This window comes from Zeugodacus cucurbitae, chromosome 3, assembly GCF_028554725.1.
Source record: "Zeugodacus cucurbitae isolate PBARC_wt_2022May chromosome 3, idZeuCucr1.2, whole genome shotgun sequence".
Taxonomy (NCBI): domain Eukaryota; kingdom Metazoa; phylum Arthropoda; class Insecta; order Diptera; family Tephritidae; genus Zeugodacus; species Zeugodacus cucurbitae.
In genome coordinates, this window is record NC_071668.1 from 64,668,318 (window position 1) to 64,686,879 (window position 18,562).

Sequence of the window (18,562 nt, forward strand, 5' to 3'; positions counted from 1 at the left end):
AACTTAAGGCTAGTATCGCCGCTCTACTATCAGAGTCACCTTTCTAAAAGTTGCTGCGCTCCGAAGCAATATATCCGCAGGCATCTTAAAAGCAGACACTTCTGCTTGAAAGCATGAAACTAAGGTTTAGGCGAACTTCCCGACAGAAAACCTCCCACTTAACTTTTCCGCCATCTGTGACCCATTCGTAAAGATGCTCGCAGCACCTCTCCCCAAGGACTCCTTCCCGCCCAAATTTTCCTTAATGGGATAAGAGTAGAGCAGTCGTGCCAGGGCTAGGCACGGCGTCATAGTCATGATCCAATAACCTCGGGATGAAGTCGAAGTTGAGGATTATTGAGTGCCCAGATATGCACTTTTCCAACAACCCAGATTCCCTGAGTCTGATAGTAGTTTTCGCAGCAATGCACCTTCTAGCTAAGTTAAGTACCAAGGTTGGTGTTGTCCGAAGCGCGCCACTCATACTGATGAGAGCCCCTCGTTAAACGACTACTAGCTTCTGATCTGATGGTATTACTCAATGTATTTTTTTTAGTTTTATGTTTTAAAAATGGTAAGAGTTGTACTATAGTTTTTCAGAAATTTATTGCATTAACTTTATTTATATATTCGTATCCAAAATACATTTGTAGTTTTTCCTATAGATATGCTATTTTATCCTCCGCACTCTACTTGGTAATTTATACCTATTACTTTCTTATATAGTAAACAATTTAATTTTAAATATTTTTTTTTTATTTTATAAATAATATATAACGATTTTATATTTTCAGGATTGGTGCAGTTTCTGTGGTGGATTCGCATAAAGGTAAGTTTTTATTTCAAAATTGCGGTTAATATTTGTGGTCTTGTATATAAGAGGTATATATATATTTTTTTTTAAATAGGTTTAGGTGCAAAATTACTTATTAATAATATTTTTGAAAAATAGAATTAATTTTTTTTCATATTTTCTAAATCGAGCGAATTATAGAATATATAACAATTCTTCATTTATAAGAAAAACAAATAAAATTTATTTCGAGCTGTATGGCAACACTTTCAAACGGTTCACAAACTATTTGATAAATAACAATAATTTATATAAAAAATTACTTGAAGGAAAAGTACTGTGTGTTCACTTTACACTAAAGAACAATATAACATATGGGAAATCAGTTGCGAGTTTTCAGTAATAAAATATTTTTTCAAGTTTCACAAATTTATTTTATTCAAACATTTATTTACGTACAGCTGGTCATACCAACCGAAAGCAACAGTTTGAAAGCCAAGGTATGTACATTGAACTAGCGCTCTACAAACAATGCGCACAACAGCTGTACGTCTCACTCGCACTCACGCTTACGGTTATTGAAAACAACCACCACTAAATGTCACTGCAAACAGATAAGGGCAAAGAATTCACAACTACTGTCAGCAGAGATAAAGAGATGTCCAACTCTATTTTCATTGGAAGTGAGAGCGCACGGACAAACGTCAAAACCTACCAATCTTTGACAGTTGACTGGAATCAGTAGGTTTTGACGTTTCGCAATTGGGAAACTGGAACGGCCATATTGAAATGTTGCTAAAAAAATTATACGACAGAGACATTTTTGAACGCCGTGCAAGATTACTTATAAGAGCTTAAAACAATAAATATAAATATAAACGCGAAATTTAAAAGAGGGTAAAGAAATTTTTTATGATATGCAGCATAGGGAAATTAATTTTTCATGGAAAATTGTAAAAAAATTATCAATTGTCAGTTGACAAGTGATAATTTTCCTTATTTATTACTGAAAGTTCGAAAACAAGCAATTTTAACGTACCTTAATATCGCTAAAAGAAATTTAAATATGTAATTTTTATATTAAAAATTCAGTATAAAATTTTTTTTAACCGTAATAAATGTTGGGTATTTTAATTTAAATGCCCAAAAATTTGTATTTTGTCTGGTCTGGCAATAATGCAAATTGTTATAAAAAACGCTTATTTTGAGGCGCTCTCACGCTGGAATAAGTTGGACATCCCTTTATCCCTGACTGTCAGTTTTTTCAGTTGACAAGCGCGTCGTGAATTTTTGTGTAGTTTTCGTTTATTCTCCGTTCAAATTTCGTGTTTTCGCCAAAATAATGCCATTAAAATTGTGTAAAATTAGTACAAGTGAATATTCGCTGTGAAATACATACGTTACCGTTATAAAAACGCCGAAAACTTGGCACGTGGGCGTTAAAAACAAGAAAATCTAGTGTGGCTGATTGGAGTGAGGCGGCTTTTCCAATTGGTAACGTCCCCACTGGCGGTGGTACGTGCGTACGCGCGTTTGTGTGCAGGCGAGCGCCTGTTTTTGACAGCTAACAAAAATCGATTTGTTTACATGTGAATTATAAAGAAATTGTGGCATTTTTATACAAGAAAAAGTGATTTGCAGCAAATTTGTGGCTTTTCAAGTGTCTCAAAGTGCTTAAAGAGTGTGCAGCGCTTGCATAGTTGTTTGCTAAATAACGGCGCTTAACCGGCACATTGTGTTGTTTTTGTGTGCAGTGGCTGCTGACCCTAGCCGGCACAGCGGAGCCACTTTGCGACGTTGACAGCGACTGCAACGTCGACGTCTGCATTTGTTTGTGTAGTGCTGTGCTGCCGTTTGGCGTATATTGCAGTTAAATTCTGTGAGTTGCAGTGTATTTTGCAAGAATGTTGCTAAAATTTTAGTGCAATACAATAAATTACACACAGCTTAGTGTACAAAACCAGTTTCAACACGCAAATTATTGCTTTAACGCCTTTGGTCAGCATCAAAACATCAAAGTTACCTGGTCTGGCGGTGAAGTAGTGCGAGTGGTGGTGCGTGGGTGGTTGTACTGCCACCAAGCAGCATACGATATACATATGTACGGCGTGTTGTGAAAGATAAAATGCCTGAAAATAGCTTAAAATAGGCAATTTAATAAAACCAGTTTGATAAAGTAACGCTCGCCAGCGAATTTTCGGTTTTCAGTGTGTGCCACCGCGCCCCTTTTAGTGTGTTAAATACGTTAAATCTGTGGTTTATCAAAATAAAACACCACCAAAAGTGTAGCGCGCGTTTTGTGTACAATTTGTTTTTGTGTTCATTTGAATCACTTACCTATATAAAACCCACACGTTACATACTCCAGCGTGTATGTAGGTAAATATGACAGTCTCAAAGCCTAAGTGTTAACATATTTTATGGATTATGCTTTGTGTTGTTTCAACCCGACTTGTGTTCTACGTGTGTTACAACAATATATTTTGATTATTTAAAAGGTATGTACATCTGTTTTGTGTCTAATTTTCATAACAAAAAAATAATGTTATTTATAAAGACTATTTTCGATCTAGAGTTAAAAAACTATGGTTGGTAGCATTAAAACTAAACATCCCTTTAATTGATCGCAATGTAATCGTGCTGCTGGTTTATCATTTTTTAAATAATTGAACTGCCTAGCTAAATGTGTGCCACTAAGTAGAATAAACAATATTTATCGCAGAGTGTATAGCAACAACTACAAGTACTACATATATTTGTCTGTATATTTATGTGATATAAAGCACTTAAATCAAATGAAATGGTGTCAGACAATTACTGCGCTACCATTCTATAATTTTAAAATTTTTTACTTTAAAAATATTAAATTTATCTCACGATAAAATCAAATAAAAATCTAAAATTGTATCATATTTCCATATGCATAAATTTATAAAAATCATAATCTGTAATTAGATTGTCTAGTAAAAATATTTGCGCAATTTATGCAAATCTGTTTGTGTTTATGTTGCAGTTCTAATTTACACTTTTTCAAATAAAATATCAAATCAAATAAATATTTGTACCTACATACATATATGTTTATTTATGTGCTTGTTTTTATAGTTTTCTAATTGCAAATCCCACTAACCGCATTGATTAAATTAAAATTATAAAATTGACCATTCAATGCAAATCACTTTAATTCATTGCTGCAAAAAATCATTTGTATTAAATTCTTTTTAAATATTTACTCCACTTCAATTACATTTTCGTGGTTAGTTTTCGTTGCACCGTCAGACAAAAAAAGTGTACAAATAAAAATTTCATGCAGCAATTGAAAAATTATGAATAATATTAAATTACTAAATTTCCAATCTATTAAAATATGCATATGAAAAGGAATAAAAATATGAAAATGAATGTGCAACACATTTTGTATATTCCTAAGGCTAGAGTGCTCAATTTATGTTTCTTCTTTTTTTAGCAAAAAATAACCTCACTAATTATGCAAATAAATTTCTGATATTATTTTATATTTAAAATAATAAGTAAAATTATTTTACCATCGATAATAAATTCTAATATATTAATAAATTGGGTGAAATTGATATTTTATATTTTCTAAACGTTAGGTTTGATTCAAATTAACATTAATTCGTGTTAAAGCTGTATTTATTTCACTCAAAAAAATTAGCATATCAAAGATACATGTTTAAACAGTATTTTGTAAAATTTTTATTTAAAAATTCCGAGAATTCAGCCATTGTTACATCGTCTCCCATGACGAGTTCAAAAAAAGGTCTTGCGGTGGACATCATAACTCATGATTTTCATTTAAAAATAATAAACCAAAAATATTTGTGTAAGCGCATAAATCTAGTTAATGAGAGAAGGAAAAAAGAAAATATTGGTTTTAACCAAAAAATTCACATTTTTGGTAATATTTTAGGCATATATTGACTTGCAAAATAGTTATAATAAAGATATTAAAAACTCATTAGTTCATTAACTAGATAATAGATAATTTTGAAACCCACGTAACCCCTTAAAACAAAACGTATAATTAGAGAATCTTCAAACCCCAAATGGCTAATCATGTGTAGCATTTTTTGTCTTCAATCCAACTTCGTCAGTTTGGTTTTTATATATATTGTGCCTACAAAGCTAAGAATTGTGCCTATGATCAAGCTGACCTGCACTTAAGCTAGTGTCTTAGTGAATTAAGATGGTAGTTTGAACGATTATGTGGGTTGAGTTCAGACGTAACAGTATGAGAGGTATTCTTTTCTTCTAGTAGTATTAGAGTCCCTTAATATAGCTCAAAATTACTTCATAACCCATGTATGACTTCTGTGGTTGAAATTGTGGTAGTGTAATATTCTGTGTAATGTGGTCGTTAAAATGGAGGCAGAAGTTTATTATAAAATTGTCCTTGTTGCTAACTGATCTAAATATAGGTTGGTTCACTATTCCGCGTTCTTTGCTTGAAATATATTATTGTTGTTGTTGTAGCGGTTATCCAAACCTGCCTGAACTGGCAAGCCTAAATAGTAGGAGTTTTACCTACTACAATATCCAGAAAGAGGTTGCAACTCAGAGCTCGTGACTGCAATAGGTGGTGATTTATATCCAAGTATGCCATTCACGCGGAGGGAGTCGATAAAGGTGTTAATAGCTCCTCTGTGAATGGTGTTCAGTGCATGTCGATAGTCTGTCACCTCCAATTCCGGTAGGTATTGTTATGTAACTCGTCGACGTATGTCAGGAAGGTACCCTTGAAAATTCTGAGGGCTCGGCTTCCAACAATGGACACTAATTGTTTCGTTATGTTCTTTCACAGGTCATTCGGACCTCTTTGTATAGATGTTCGACCGGAGATATTTAAAAGCAACCTGAGGCTTTTTGACAAGTCTGAAATTTCCCTAGCAGCATCGTACTCCACCCAGGCGACCATATAGGGGGGCGTAGTAAGGATTGTCAATCCTTTCTTTGGCTTTACCCAATATGATGCCGACTACTGGCTTCAGAATCTTTTTTCGAATATGAGGCAATTTTAATGCCATCGACAGAAATGTTAAGATCTAGAATGTATTCCTTCGTCCAATTGGTGAATATGGTGGCTGTAGATTTAGTAGGGGAGAGTGTTAGGTTCCTAGCAGTAAAGAGCGGGAAAGGTCGGAGAGGTAAACTTTGGAAAATATTATCGATTTCAATAGATCATCTCCGATGGTTATGAAGACAAAATTATAAGTTCTGCAAAGAATCAGTTGATGTTGTTGTTGTACGATTATCTATCCCTGCCGGAACGGAAAGCATAAACCTAGTTGTCGTCGCGGTCATCTATCGGGGGAGGCCCAGGAAACGTGCTGTTTCGACGGAGTGGGACCAAAGAGAAAGAGGTGTTAGGTGAGGTCTGGTTAGTGACATGCGGGGACTCATTCCATGCAGGACATGTATTTTGTATGTCCCGGCTCCCACTCTCTTCTTTTCTCTACTGCGTATGCGCTAAGAGGCTTCTTCCAAATTCCACCTCTGTTAGGTGTAACTCATGCAATGGATGGAGCCATCTTAAGATCTATTCAGGCCTAAAGACTCATAGGGAGTGGACCACACGTTATGTGGCCCCATGCTGTCAACGCAATACTGTGACTGTTGCCTCTACGGCAGTGCAACTTGCACCTAGTTTGCGCAACGCGCCAACCTCCAGGAAGTGACCCTAGGGCCCCTACGGGCATCATAACTCCCAGTCTGACCAATCCCCCCAACTCCAAGCTCAAATCCTCGTGCGAGTAATACGTTTGAACGTGACCTCAAAGAATCCGTCAAGATCGAAGTTGTTGGTATATTCGATCATTTTTTGTTGTTGTTCCCAAGTGAATGTTAAAAGTTGCCGAGTTGACAGTTCTTGGCTCAATATTAATCCGGTTACATGTATGTCACTGTCTTGGGAACAAGCCGAAATATAAAATAACGGTACTTATGGCCTCTTCAGGTCAATTGAACAAATGTTTATGGTTCTAACTATAAGATCCAATTCAAAATATTTTATAAAAATATTACTTCTATGCTTTTGATATTTCTAAAATAAGGGGAAGTTTGCGAAGGTGCATAGAGGGTCCAGCTCACTCTCTTGCTTCATTATCTGTATTCAAATTTTATTCTGCGTATTGAATTTGAGACAAATTAGTTTACTCATAACAAAAGCGATTCTTTGGAAATTCTCTAATATTTTTTTAAAGGCAATCCAAATGAATTGGTAAATAAGTTCAGATTTTTCTTTACTAAATTAAAAAATCATTTATTTTCCTTCGAACCTGCAGACTCGTATCCTCTAGGGCACATCGTATTAACATCAATAAGAATGCAAAGTAAATTCAAAGCTCGTACAAAAACAACTGCTAATGATCTCACGTCTGCCGCAAATGATATTTGAATAAATTACCGTTATTTTTCTGTTAACATGGCAAATAAAAACTGATTGCATATAATAAACTAAACTACAAACTTCATTATTATCTATACAAATAAACCCTTTTCGTGGAAGACGAAGCAAAAACGTTAAGAATTTGCCACAACAATTAGTTGCACAAATCAATTGAGCGCAAAATCGAAATGCGATGAAAATGTAAACATCATTAAGCACGTACCACACACACACATACGCATACAAATTGTACCATAAAAGTAACAATATAATATATGAAAAGGATATCAAGTAACAAAAAGCCAGCTAAAAGGAGCAACATAATAAATATGCGAGAGTGCCAAAAGACAAATAACAATACCCTTAACAAATATGTTTTCATGTATGTATGCACATACATATTTATGTTTGTGCAACAATACAATGAACTGGAAAATAAGAAGGAGTGCACGCACAGCAAAGCCAGTGTCCTCGGAAGACAAGGCAAGTGAATTAAAATGCGGCAACTCATCGTACAGCTGTGCACATTTCCCCAGCAAATTGAGCTGCTTTGTTGTTATTGTTGTTGTTGTTGTTAGTGGCGGTGCAATGGCTACTTTTTCGAACTGCGTTACATTCTTACTTTTCTTCTGACCATTGACGAAGTTCCGGTCTGGTAATTGGAAGCAAGTGTGGAAAAGTAAATATGAGACATTGCAGACAGGAGATCCTTTAAAATGTTTTTCACTCGTCTTTAACGTTGTTGTTTACAAGGAGGTGGCGTGTGATTTTAAAAGAATTGAATTGATTTTTTTTCTGTGTTGTTGAAAGGGTGATTTTTTGTTGGATGATTCAAGGATATGATTTTAGTCGAAATTCTGTTATTCAATTTCTTAAGAACCGCGCAATATTTTAAGAAATTGTTTCAAGTTATAGTTTTGAGCTTGAAGCCGAGATATCTTTCTCCAGAAGCCGGTATCAAAGAAAACCCTTGAAAATGCATGTAATCTAGCACTTAATCTATTTTATAAACCTAGAAAAACCAGAGTGACACTTGCCTTTCAACTTTCACTTATTCTACTATAGACTAGACTTTAATATACTCAAATGTATGTCCTGCATACAAAGAGTATGGCCCATGTCCGAAATCTTTTCGATATATTCACATCAAATATGATATAAAAAACCGTTGAGGATACGTTCCCAATGTTCCACCATTGTTTTCTGTGGCAGTCAACCTGGTATTGTTCTCTTTGCAGTGATCAGCGACTGAACAATTTGGTGAAACGTCTTTTTATATATAAAATACCATTCCTAACATTCCTAAAATCTTAAAATTTCTTCTATTTAGACTGGACTGTCTTGAAATTAGTTAAGACGAACCATACTATAAACTAAAATTTTATGTGAATGTCATTTACAAGTCTTTATAAAAAAGTGGCTCTGCTTTAATAGCCAATACATTGTAAGAATTTGCTTAGTTTCTTCAGAAAAAACTCTTTAAAAAGTTTTGCAGAAATAGATATAAATAGGTCTAAGAAATGGATGAGGCTGTGCCAAGTCTTCTTCACACAAAACTGGTCAAAGAGAGTCCAAAATCTCTTTCAAATTTTTGAGCATTGGCTAACGGCCTTGATCGTGCACAAATTTATCATAGTCTCAAAAATGGATAAGTTTTAGCCTAGTCTTCTTCCGAAAGGTCTGGTCCCAGAGAGTTCCAAACCCCTTAAAAATATTCTGTATTGACAATCTGTCCTGATTTTTCACAAATTAATCATAGTCACTGAAATTGACAAGGCTTTGCCAAGTCTTAACCAGAAAGAACTGATATTATAGAGTCTCAAAATTCTCTAAAAAATGTTCAAAATTGACAGTCGGTTTGTTTCATTTGCAAATGGATCCTAGCCTCAGAAAATGATAAGGCTTAGTCAAGTCTTCTTCAGAAGGAACTGGTCCCAGAGAGTACCAATCCTCTTTAAAAAATGCTCAGCATTCACAGTCGATTTGATTCATTCGGAAATATATCATAGTCTCAGAAATGGACAAGGCTTAGCCTTTTTTAGAAAGAATTGACCCTAGAGAGTCTCAAATCTTTTTAAAAAATTTGTAGCATTGACTGATTGTTTGATTTGACTCTGATTGTTTACAAATAGACCATAGTCATAGAAATGAATAAGTCCTTGACAGTCGGTCCTGATTGCTCACAAATAGATCAGTCTCAGAAATCGATTATGTTTAGTCAAGTCTGCTTCAGAACGAACTGACCCTAGAGAGTCTTAAACCTCTTTAAAAATGTTGACAGTCGGCTCTACTTGTTCGCAACTATATTATAGTCTCAGAAATATATAAGGCTTAACCAAGTCTACTTCAGAAAGAAGTGGTTCCAGAAAGTCCCAAACCTCTTTAGATCATAGTCTCCGAAATTTACCAAATCACTTAATAAATGTTAAGTATTGACAGTAGGTCCTGATAGTTCGCAAATAGAAAGTGGTTAAGGCTTAGCCAATCTACTGTATCTCTTTGAACAACAGAACGTTTATTACAGTCAAGTTTTACTTAAAGAGATGATTGCAATCTTTAAACCGAACGAGTAATGGAAGTATAAAAAAGATTTGCAGCTCTCTGTGCCTGCGTTTATGAGAGAATAAATATGTATGTATATTTTGTTTACTTGTACATTGGTTTTATCCGGGGAAGACTAGTTGAAGGAAGTTTCTACAAGCTCTGGGTGGTTATTAAATTTTATCAGAAGCGTACGTAAAATAGAAATACCCTCAGTGTGTCATCATAACCGAGAGTAGAGACCTAATTATAGGTGTTCGCAAATAAGTAAAGCAAGGGTTAAGCAAATGTTATCTGCATTGTTAGTCATGGTTGCAACAACTTTTTAGCAACAGTATGCTAATTTCCATAACCCGTACAGAAATCATCTCATTCAGTTCATAGTCGTTTTTCCTCAACTAATTTAGGACAATTCTTTAAAGTACACTAATTAATTTAAATTGCCTGGAAATTAGACAAATTGTTGCATTGGCGCACTAGATTCCCAAAAGGTGGCTACAAAGCGTACAGAATTATACAAATGTACACAACAAAAAGATAATAGAAATGTTGCTGACAGTTTTTTGTTCGCTCTACACTAGCATAGTCTTATACCACCCTCCCTTGCTCCGACTTTCAACTTTGACAGTCTAATCGAATGTGGGGCAAAACATTGTTTGTGGTCAGTTGTGACTGACTGAGTTGCGACTCAACGCATATGCGCATATATTGCTACAATGTATTACACTTTTTATTGTTGTTGCGTTACAGTAGCAACATGTAAATTAATTGCTAACGCGCTTAGTGCCGTCAACGAACCAACAACCAATCCACCGGTCACGGCGAGGGAATGACAAATGGAGTGAAAAGAAATAAGCTACTAAAAAAGCAACAACAACACTAACTACTAGTTGTGGGTGTTGCTATTGTATAGTGTTGTTGTTACTGTTGTAATGTCATATTGTTGTCCAGCTGCGCTTGCACACTGGCACGCATGTCACTAATTTCTATTACTTAAGTCTCAACCGTAGTGGGTCCAATACACTTTGTAGCAATTTACGAGAAGAAAACAGCAAAAACAACAAAAGCACAACCATCACTACCATCATTGAAAAGTACATAGAGCGCTAGCAACAGTTGCCAATTGCTGGTGTTGGTTTGTGGTGTGGTGCAGCAACGCGAGTTCTGTGCATAATGAAGCAGTCTGCTGTTGACAGCTTGATTAAATACTAGCAATTATACAGTTGTAACTTTAAATTTGTTAATTTTTTATTTTCTAAAATTCCACTTTCAGCGCATTTCTATGTTTGAGTGTTGTTGGGGAAAAATGTTGTAAATATTTCAACAAATTGTTTACGGTCGTTAATTGTTGAGTGCGTAGTGTGTTGTACTTGATTTGATGGATTTGTATATTTGTATGTATGTATAACTGTGTATTTCTGGAATGCTACAACAATGTCTTGACCATATAACTCTCTGATATAATGAAGTGGCATACGCTTTTCATTACAATCTCGAACTCAGGCAGTCTGTCTCATTACCTTGCTTACTTTGTGGCAAAAGATGAGACATAAGCCATCTCTTAAAGTCCTTAAAACTAAGAAAGTATATAACAATAGAATATATATTTGAAATCTTTTCCAGACGGTTCTGTATTGTTCTACGTGGAACATTCCCTTAGAGATGTGACAGCACATTTGACTCTGCTCCAAACAAAATAATGCACTCTAATCTCGGATCTTACTGAATATTATTCAGCAACTCCAACAGAGTTGGTAGGTAGATCTTTAAAGGTGGTTCAAGAAATGGACTGTGGGTTCTGACAGTGATTGTCGAAACCAAACACTCCATCCGCTTTGAATTTAATCTAGGTTGTCTGTATGTAATTGGCGTAGAAACTGTTTAGCCGGTTATAGCCGAATCTACCAGTGCGAGCCATTCATTTCTCCGTTTTGCAGTTTGGTGCCATTTGGAAATTCCAAGTGCCGCCAGGTCACTTTCCACTTAGTCTTTCCAACGGAGTGGATGCCGTCCTGTTCTTGCTTTAGTTATTAGTTGGGTTTAGCTTCTTATAACAAGACCAGATTATGTAATATAGTTAATATGATTTTACAGTCAGGTTAACTATTCAGAGTCTAAACAGAAAATAACTTCTTTCATAACAGAATTTTACTTTCGGTTGTAATTATCACCACAAAATCGTTAATCGTAGTTTGAAGTCCTGAGGAATAACATAAATAAACATTACGGTCGAATCCAAGTCTAGAAAACATGATAATTGATATAAAAAATTGCTTGAGTTAATATGAGTAAACAATACTTCGATTCGCTCGCAATAAAACCAAATCCACGAAGAAAATTTCTTTTCGATGAATACTTAATTCTAACCTGTGATTGTAACCTTAAATTTTTTTAATTGTTTTATATCTATGCCAGATTCTTGGTTAGATTAGGATAGGTTAAGGGGTAGATCTCCGCAACTGCAGAGAATTTAACTTGGACAAGTTCGACTGTCCATTGTGACACCCGGAACACTGCTAACGGATCACTATGACCCTTATGATGTGATAAAGCGCTTAGACTCTGAGATAAATTGCTTAAACCGGTTACTGTTGATTCCAGTCACTTCATCCGGGTTCGCCGAAGATATACCTACCGAGGTAGTTTAACCTAAGTCTGTCGAAAGTGCTTGGATGATTCTTCTTCGTCTTCTTCCAAACAGCTTTGGCAACTAGTGTCTGATTTGAACCCTAGCTTCACCGCGTGTTTGCTTATTGGTCAATGACCAGTAAGCACACCAATGATCGTGGAGACATGAGCTTAACTAAGCGACAGCAACTGTAAATGCCGTTTTCGATCCACTGTGGGCCAGGAGAGACCTCGCTACTTCGCAGGTGCTGGTTGTTCTCCAGCGTTTGGCGATCTCACTTGAAGACAATGTGTTCAGCGCTCTAACGCAAGTGGACCACGGGCTACCCACACGTTTCCACTTCGGCGTCAATGTTTCTAGGGTACCCTCTCTTGAAAGCTGATCCGTTTTGCAGCTTCCAGCGATTCCGCGGTGATCGGGTACACACACAAGTCGTATTATAATGTAGTTCGAAGCTACCGATAACGATGTTAGACATTCCCTTACAAGCTTAAAGCATACTGTCATCGAATCCAAGGACAGGATTGCCGCTCTGCTATCGGAGTGAATACACATCTCTCTAAAGAATGCCGCACTTCAAAGCAGTATTTCTACTGCTACCTAAATGGCTGCCATCTTTGTCTGAAAAACGCTGCAATGGTCTCTCAACCAAAAACTGGATAAAAATTAAGTTATTTTTGCTTAACCCTTGTAACGGGTGATTTTTTTGAGGTTAGGATTTTCATGCATTAGTATTTGACAGATCACGTGGGATTTCAGACATGGTGTCAAAGAGAAAGATGCTCAGTATGCTTTGACATTTCATCATGAATAGACTTACTAACGAGCAACGCTTGCAAATCATTGAATTTTATTACCAAAATCAGTGTTCGGTTCGAAATGTGAAAATCCGCTTTTTTATCGACAAATTTTGTTCAGCGATGAGGCTCATTTCTGGTTGAATGGCTACGTAAATAAGCAAAATTGCCGCATTTGGGGTGAAGAGCAACCAGAAGCCGTTCAAGAACTGCCCATGCATCCCGAAAAATGCACTGTTTGGTGTGGTTTGTACGCTGGTGGAATCATTGGACCGTATTTTTTCAAAGATGCTGTTGGACGCAACGTTACGGTGAATGGCGATCGCTATCGTTCGATGCTAACAAACTTTTTGTTGCCAAAAATGGAAGAACTGAACTTGGTTGACATGTGGTTTCAACAAGATGGCGCTACATGCCACACAGCTCGCGATTCTATGGCCATTTTGAGGGAAAACTTCGGAGAACAATTCATCTCAAGAAATGGACCCGTAAGTTGGCCACCAAGATCATGCGATTTAACGCCTTTAGACTATTTTTTGTGGGGCTACGTCAAGTCTAAAGTCTACAGAAATAAGCCAGCAACTATTCCAGCTTTGGAAGACAACATTTCCGAAGAAATTCGGGCTATTCCGGCCGAAATGCTCGAAAAAGTTGCCCAAAATTGGACTTTCCGAATGGACCACCTAAGACGCAGCCGCGGTCAACATTTAAATGAAATTATCTTCAAAAAGTAAATGTCATGAACCAATCTAACGTTTCAAATAAAGAACCGATGAGATTTTGCAAATTTTATGCGTTGTTTTTTTTTTTAAAGTTATCAAGCTCTTAAAAAATCACCCTTTATGACTTAAGCAAATAAATACACATACAAAACAATAAATTTTACAAAACTCTTCATTGATTTCTTTCTTTCCCCACGCCACTGCCTTTCACCCGACCTAACGAGGCAAGAAGTAATAAAAATTCCAAAAAACATACCAATACCCTCAAACTTCTTGCCAGCTGTCAGCAATGCACCCGAAACATAGATATAAAAGCCAAAAATAAAATTGTTCATAAAATTCATTTACTTTGATACCAATGGAACAAAAACAACAAAAAACACAAATGGGTAGAAAATAAATTCTATCAGCACATTTCGTTCTAAGCACATTTATTTCCAATTCAATAATTACACGATTTGGCGACAAATGCACACGCAGTCATTTGTGCGCAAATGAAAATTGCAAACAAAAATTCGTGAAAAAGGCAAACGAAACGGAATTGTCAATGATAAATACCTACAAAGACAAGGGACGTGTGGGGTGTGGCAAATAAATGTCACGGCGCAAGGCGCAAATGTACGCAGGAATTACTTTATCTATGACATTGAACGACTCACTGCTGTGCATATTTGAAATTTAAAAGGCAATCTGAAATTGCCTCAACATAGACTTCCAGCGAAACCGAAGAGACGACACACACTCATACCAGTAGATTCGCAAATATTGCCCCCTAGCTGCACGCAGACAATGCGTTGTGCCGTTACTTTCGAGTTCGATATCAGTGCCACAATTATTTTGGCAACACCCCTAACCTTGACGCATCCAGCTGGCACACACACACACACTTTGGCACTCATATAACAGTAGACATGTCAGTAGATAGGGTAGATATGTAGGGTCATGCTGGCAGCTAGTCAAATGGTAATTTTCGCATAGCCTTGTCGGAGAGCAGCTGTTAACTGCAGGCCAGGGAAATTGAATAATAAGAGGAAGAGCGGAAGTTGGATTCTTTCGACATTTGAATTTGTGTATTTCCCACTGATAGTGGAATTTAAAGTTAGGGATTTGGAAATTTAAACGAAATTTAAATAAAAATAATAATTTGTGGAAGAGGTTTGGCGAAACCAAAAATCTCCTGTTGTTTTGTTTCTCTCCAAATTGTTGTGATTGAAAGAAATCCTTTGTTGAGATCCTTGTAAACTCAGTCAAATATTGAAGATTGGTTGAGTGTTCTCGAAATATCGTTTCATCCGTTTTAGAAAACTCAGTTTTGAAATGAAGAACGCCCTTAATGTTTTGAGTGATAACACAATCCTGGAGCACGCAACTTCTTCAGACTCTATCCCCAAAACTTCTCTGAGCGAAAGGAAGAAAGAAATCTGATCGAAAGAAAGAAAGAAATCGAAGAATTTCGTATTCATTTTTTTTTAGACATTAACAAAGGAACGATTCAATTCATATCTAATATGCTTCGCTTTGTTCTCTATCTTGAGGACATTTAGAGATTCTCATCCCTATTAGAAATACTTGAACGTTCGATTTACTCAAGTTTCTCTTCGGGCGAACTTTTCACCAAAAAAATTATTCGCCAAAGATTGTTAATAATCAGTTGATGGTCTGAACTATAAAACCTTCCAACCAAACAGCCAGAGCCCCTAGCGTCACTATAAATGCGTAAGATCTGACTTGATTATGATGGAATACAATTCATCTTCTTTTGGCCCAATTGATCCAACTGACGATTTATTTTGCCTAGAATTCTTTAAGATGTCATACATGATTCTCGCACATGTTGGGAATTTGTATATCATGATATTATCCCTTGAATTTGAAGTTAATCGATCAAACCGTTCCGAAGATATGATTGTGAAAAGTTTGGAAACATCGTTTTTGGTGTTCAAACACAGATTTTCTAGCGCCGAACACTGATATATGTATCTTTAAAACTGATGTATATTTATAAGGTTATAAGGATTTCGGGAATAAAATTTGCTGTAAAATAATGTCATTCGCAGTTGCTATTTTGAGTTGGGATTTATCAGTTCTAAAAAATATTGTGTAAGTTTGCGAGTATCCCTCACTTGAAAGAATGTATTCAATAAGAATATTAAAACAATTCCTCAGACTCACCTCATCAGTTAACAGAAATTAAAATGAAACAAAAAGCTTTGGACTGAGTTCTTCACAATCTACTTCCACCGAACCCTACACTTGCCAGTTTGTTTTTCAGTTTTCTTATTCGCTTTTCTGTAGAAAAAGCTAAAAAGCTGATAGCTAATTTAAAATTTTAATCAAAAGAACGCTCTTCAATATAATTTCATTCTTTCTATTTTTAACACACACAAAATACAACCTTCTTTACAAGAGATGCAGCATTTCTAATTTCCTGCATAGAACACTTAAAGCAACTTCCTTCATTTAACTTATTTCACAATTTCTTATGAGTCAATGAAGAGTGTAGCGGAAATAAATGCATATACTCGAATCACTGCTCATACGGAGTTATGACGAAGCGCATATAGGGTTCTACAATTATACTTAGGCTTGGGTTAGGACTTCAACATGGCGATTGTCAGGACCGAGGTCAGTTTATTATCTAAGTGGGAAATGATCTAAGTAGATACCAAACTGTGACCGATTTCTTTAGCCTAAAACTCTTTAGAGCCTTGAAGATAGTTCTTGAATTTAGCTGGAAATTAACACTAAAATCATTCGCCAGAACTTCGAAAAAATAGTTGTCTTTCACGGCCCACAAGTACTCAGAATTTTGGTTTACTAATTTTTTAGAGCTCATTTTCCAAAGTCCTAAATCGGTCTGTCCATATTAAAAACCCCGTTATTTGTCCATATTAAACATGTCCATTGAAATGAACAAGTAACCAGCACAAAAGCTGGCACACGAACTCATTTGTAAAGACTAACTGATAAAGGACAAAAGTTTGAAGCATGAAAACAAAAAAAAAAAAAAGAATTTCGAAATAAATAAATGAAAAACAACCAACTACACATTAGGTTCCACATGTGTGCACATTCTAAAAGTAGCTCTTTGTATGTACTTTATATGCTACAAGTCTGAATGTCTGCGTATCTTCACTGATACACAAAATAAAGTCACTTGGCAATGCATGTGTGGTAGTGAAATGACTGGACTACTTGGAATGTCGATAAATATTCTGGAAAAATTCACTTGTGGCTGTGTGGTAGGACTTGTGTCGTCTTATCATTTTCGCGTTTGCAAATTTTTTTGTCTCTCAAATGCGCTTAAATGTATGCCTGTTTTAATAAACCAAATTTGCATATAGAAAGCAACGAAGAATTCTTTTCAAACGCGTAGGCAGTTGCGAATTTCTTGTGCCGCTGTGACAAGCATATTTATTAGGCTAAGAAGTATATACTAATATTTCTTTGTATACATTGTTACTTATGTATTAAATTAAGAATGATTTAAATATTTTTTGAGTAAAGACATTTTTTGAAAAGTGGGCGTGGTTCCGCCTCCGATTATGTTTTTTGAATATAACTCATAAACTGTTTCTTTACTGGCGTAGACACCGCTTACGCGATTATAGCCGAGTTAACAACAGCGCACCATTCGTTTCTCCTTTTGGGGTCTTTTTCCACCTGGTCTTTCGAACGGAGTTTATTCGCTGAACTATGTCTTCGTATAACTCATACGGCTCATCGTTCCTACAACTTCAAAGTTATGACGGTCAACAGTGACGTGAGACCAGGTCGCGAATGTGTTATTTCATAACATGAGATATTTCGACTTGTCCTCATTCACCAACAGATCCATTCGCTACATTTCCTTAAATGCGGAATTAACGGCAGGATTGTTGAGGCCATTGTATATGTGTAATCTAATTAGAAAGAACCTTCCTCCGCATTAATATTCGAACAATACCCAAAACTTGTTCTATTATACTATTATTAAATCTTTATACCACCTATAAGCTTGTAAAGGGATTTTCAAAAGGAACTCTGGGACGCTACAAAAGTAGACCGGACAGCAAATGACGCCATATTTTTCCCGCTCTTTCGACATTTCTCTTCAGTAAGGTTTGCTATTTCATCATGGAAAGATATACGATCCAACAACGAGTCAAAATTATTCAAAATTACTACCGAAATTCGGAGCCAGTGGCCTCAACTTTAAGAGCGCTACGTCCAATTTATGATCGTATAATTTCTGGCGGTATAGCTTCTTCAATAATACAAAATATGCGTTATTGGTTAGGCAGTAATCCACACGTACTCCGTGAGTCACTCTTGCACCCTGAAAAAATTACGGTTTGGTGCCGTTAATGGGCCGGTGGAGTCATTGGGTCGTATTTGTTCCGTGATAATCAAGATCGTCACGTTTCTGTGAATGGAAATATTTATCGCTCAATGATAACCGAATACTTTTGGCCCGAATTGGATGATAAGGACTTAGACACAGCTAATGTCACAATCGATTTATTGAGAATCAAGTTTGGTGAACGTGTTATCTCACGAAATGGTCCAGTCGATTGGCCACTTCAGTCGTGCGATTTGACGCTGTTAGACTCTTTCCTGTGGGGCTACGTCAAGTCTATGGTCTATAACAACAAGTCAATGACGATTGATGTACTTGGTACGAATATGAAACTGTAGCAGTATCGGACGATTTAT

General features: G+C 36.1%; 1 protein-coding gene across 7 annotated transcripts in view; it reads left to right on the forward strand.

Annotated features, from left to right (window-relative positions):
* Positions 1 to 1,414: 1,414 nt before the first annotated feature.
* Lar_1 (tyrosine-protein phosphatase Lar) overlaps positions 1,415 to 18,562 on the forward strand; it is a 643,385-nt gene continuing 626,237 nt past the window's right edge. For all 7 annotated transcript variants that reach the window (XM_011178395.3, XM_011178396.3, XM_011178397.3 and 4 more), the window contains exon 1: positions 1,415 to 3,270. The gene's annotated coding sequence lies outside the window, so the exon portion shown is untranslated. The remainder of the gene's footprint in view (positions 3,271 to 18,562) is intronic.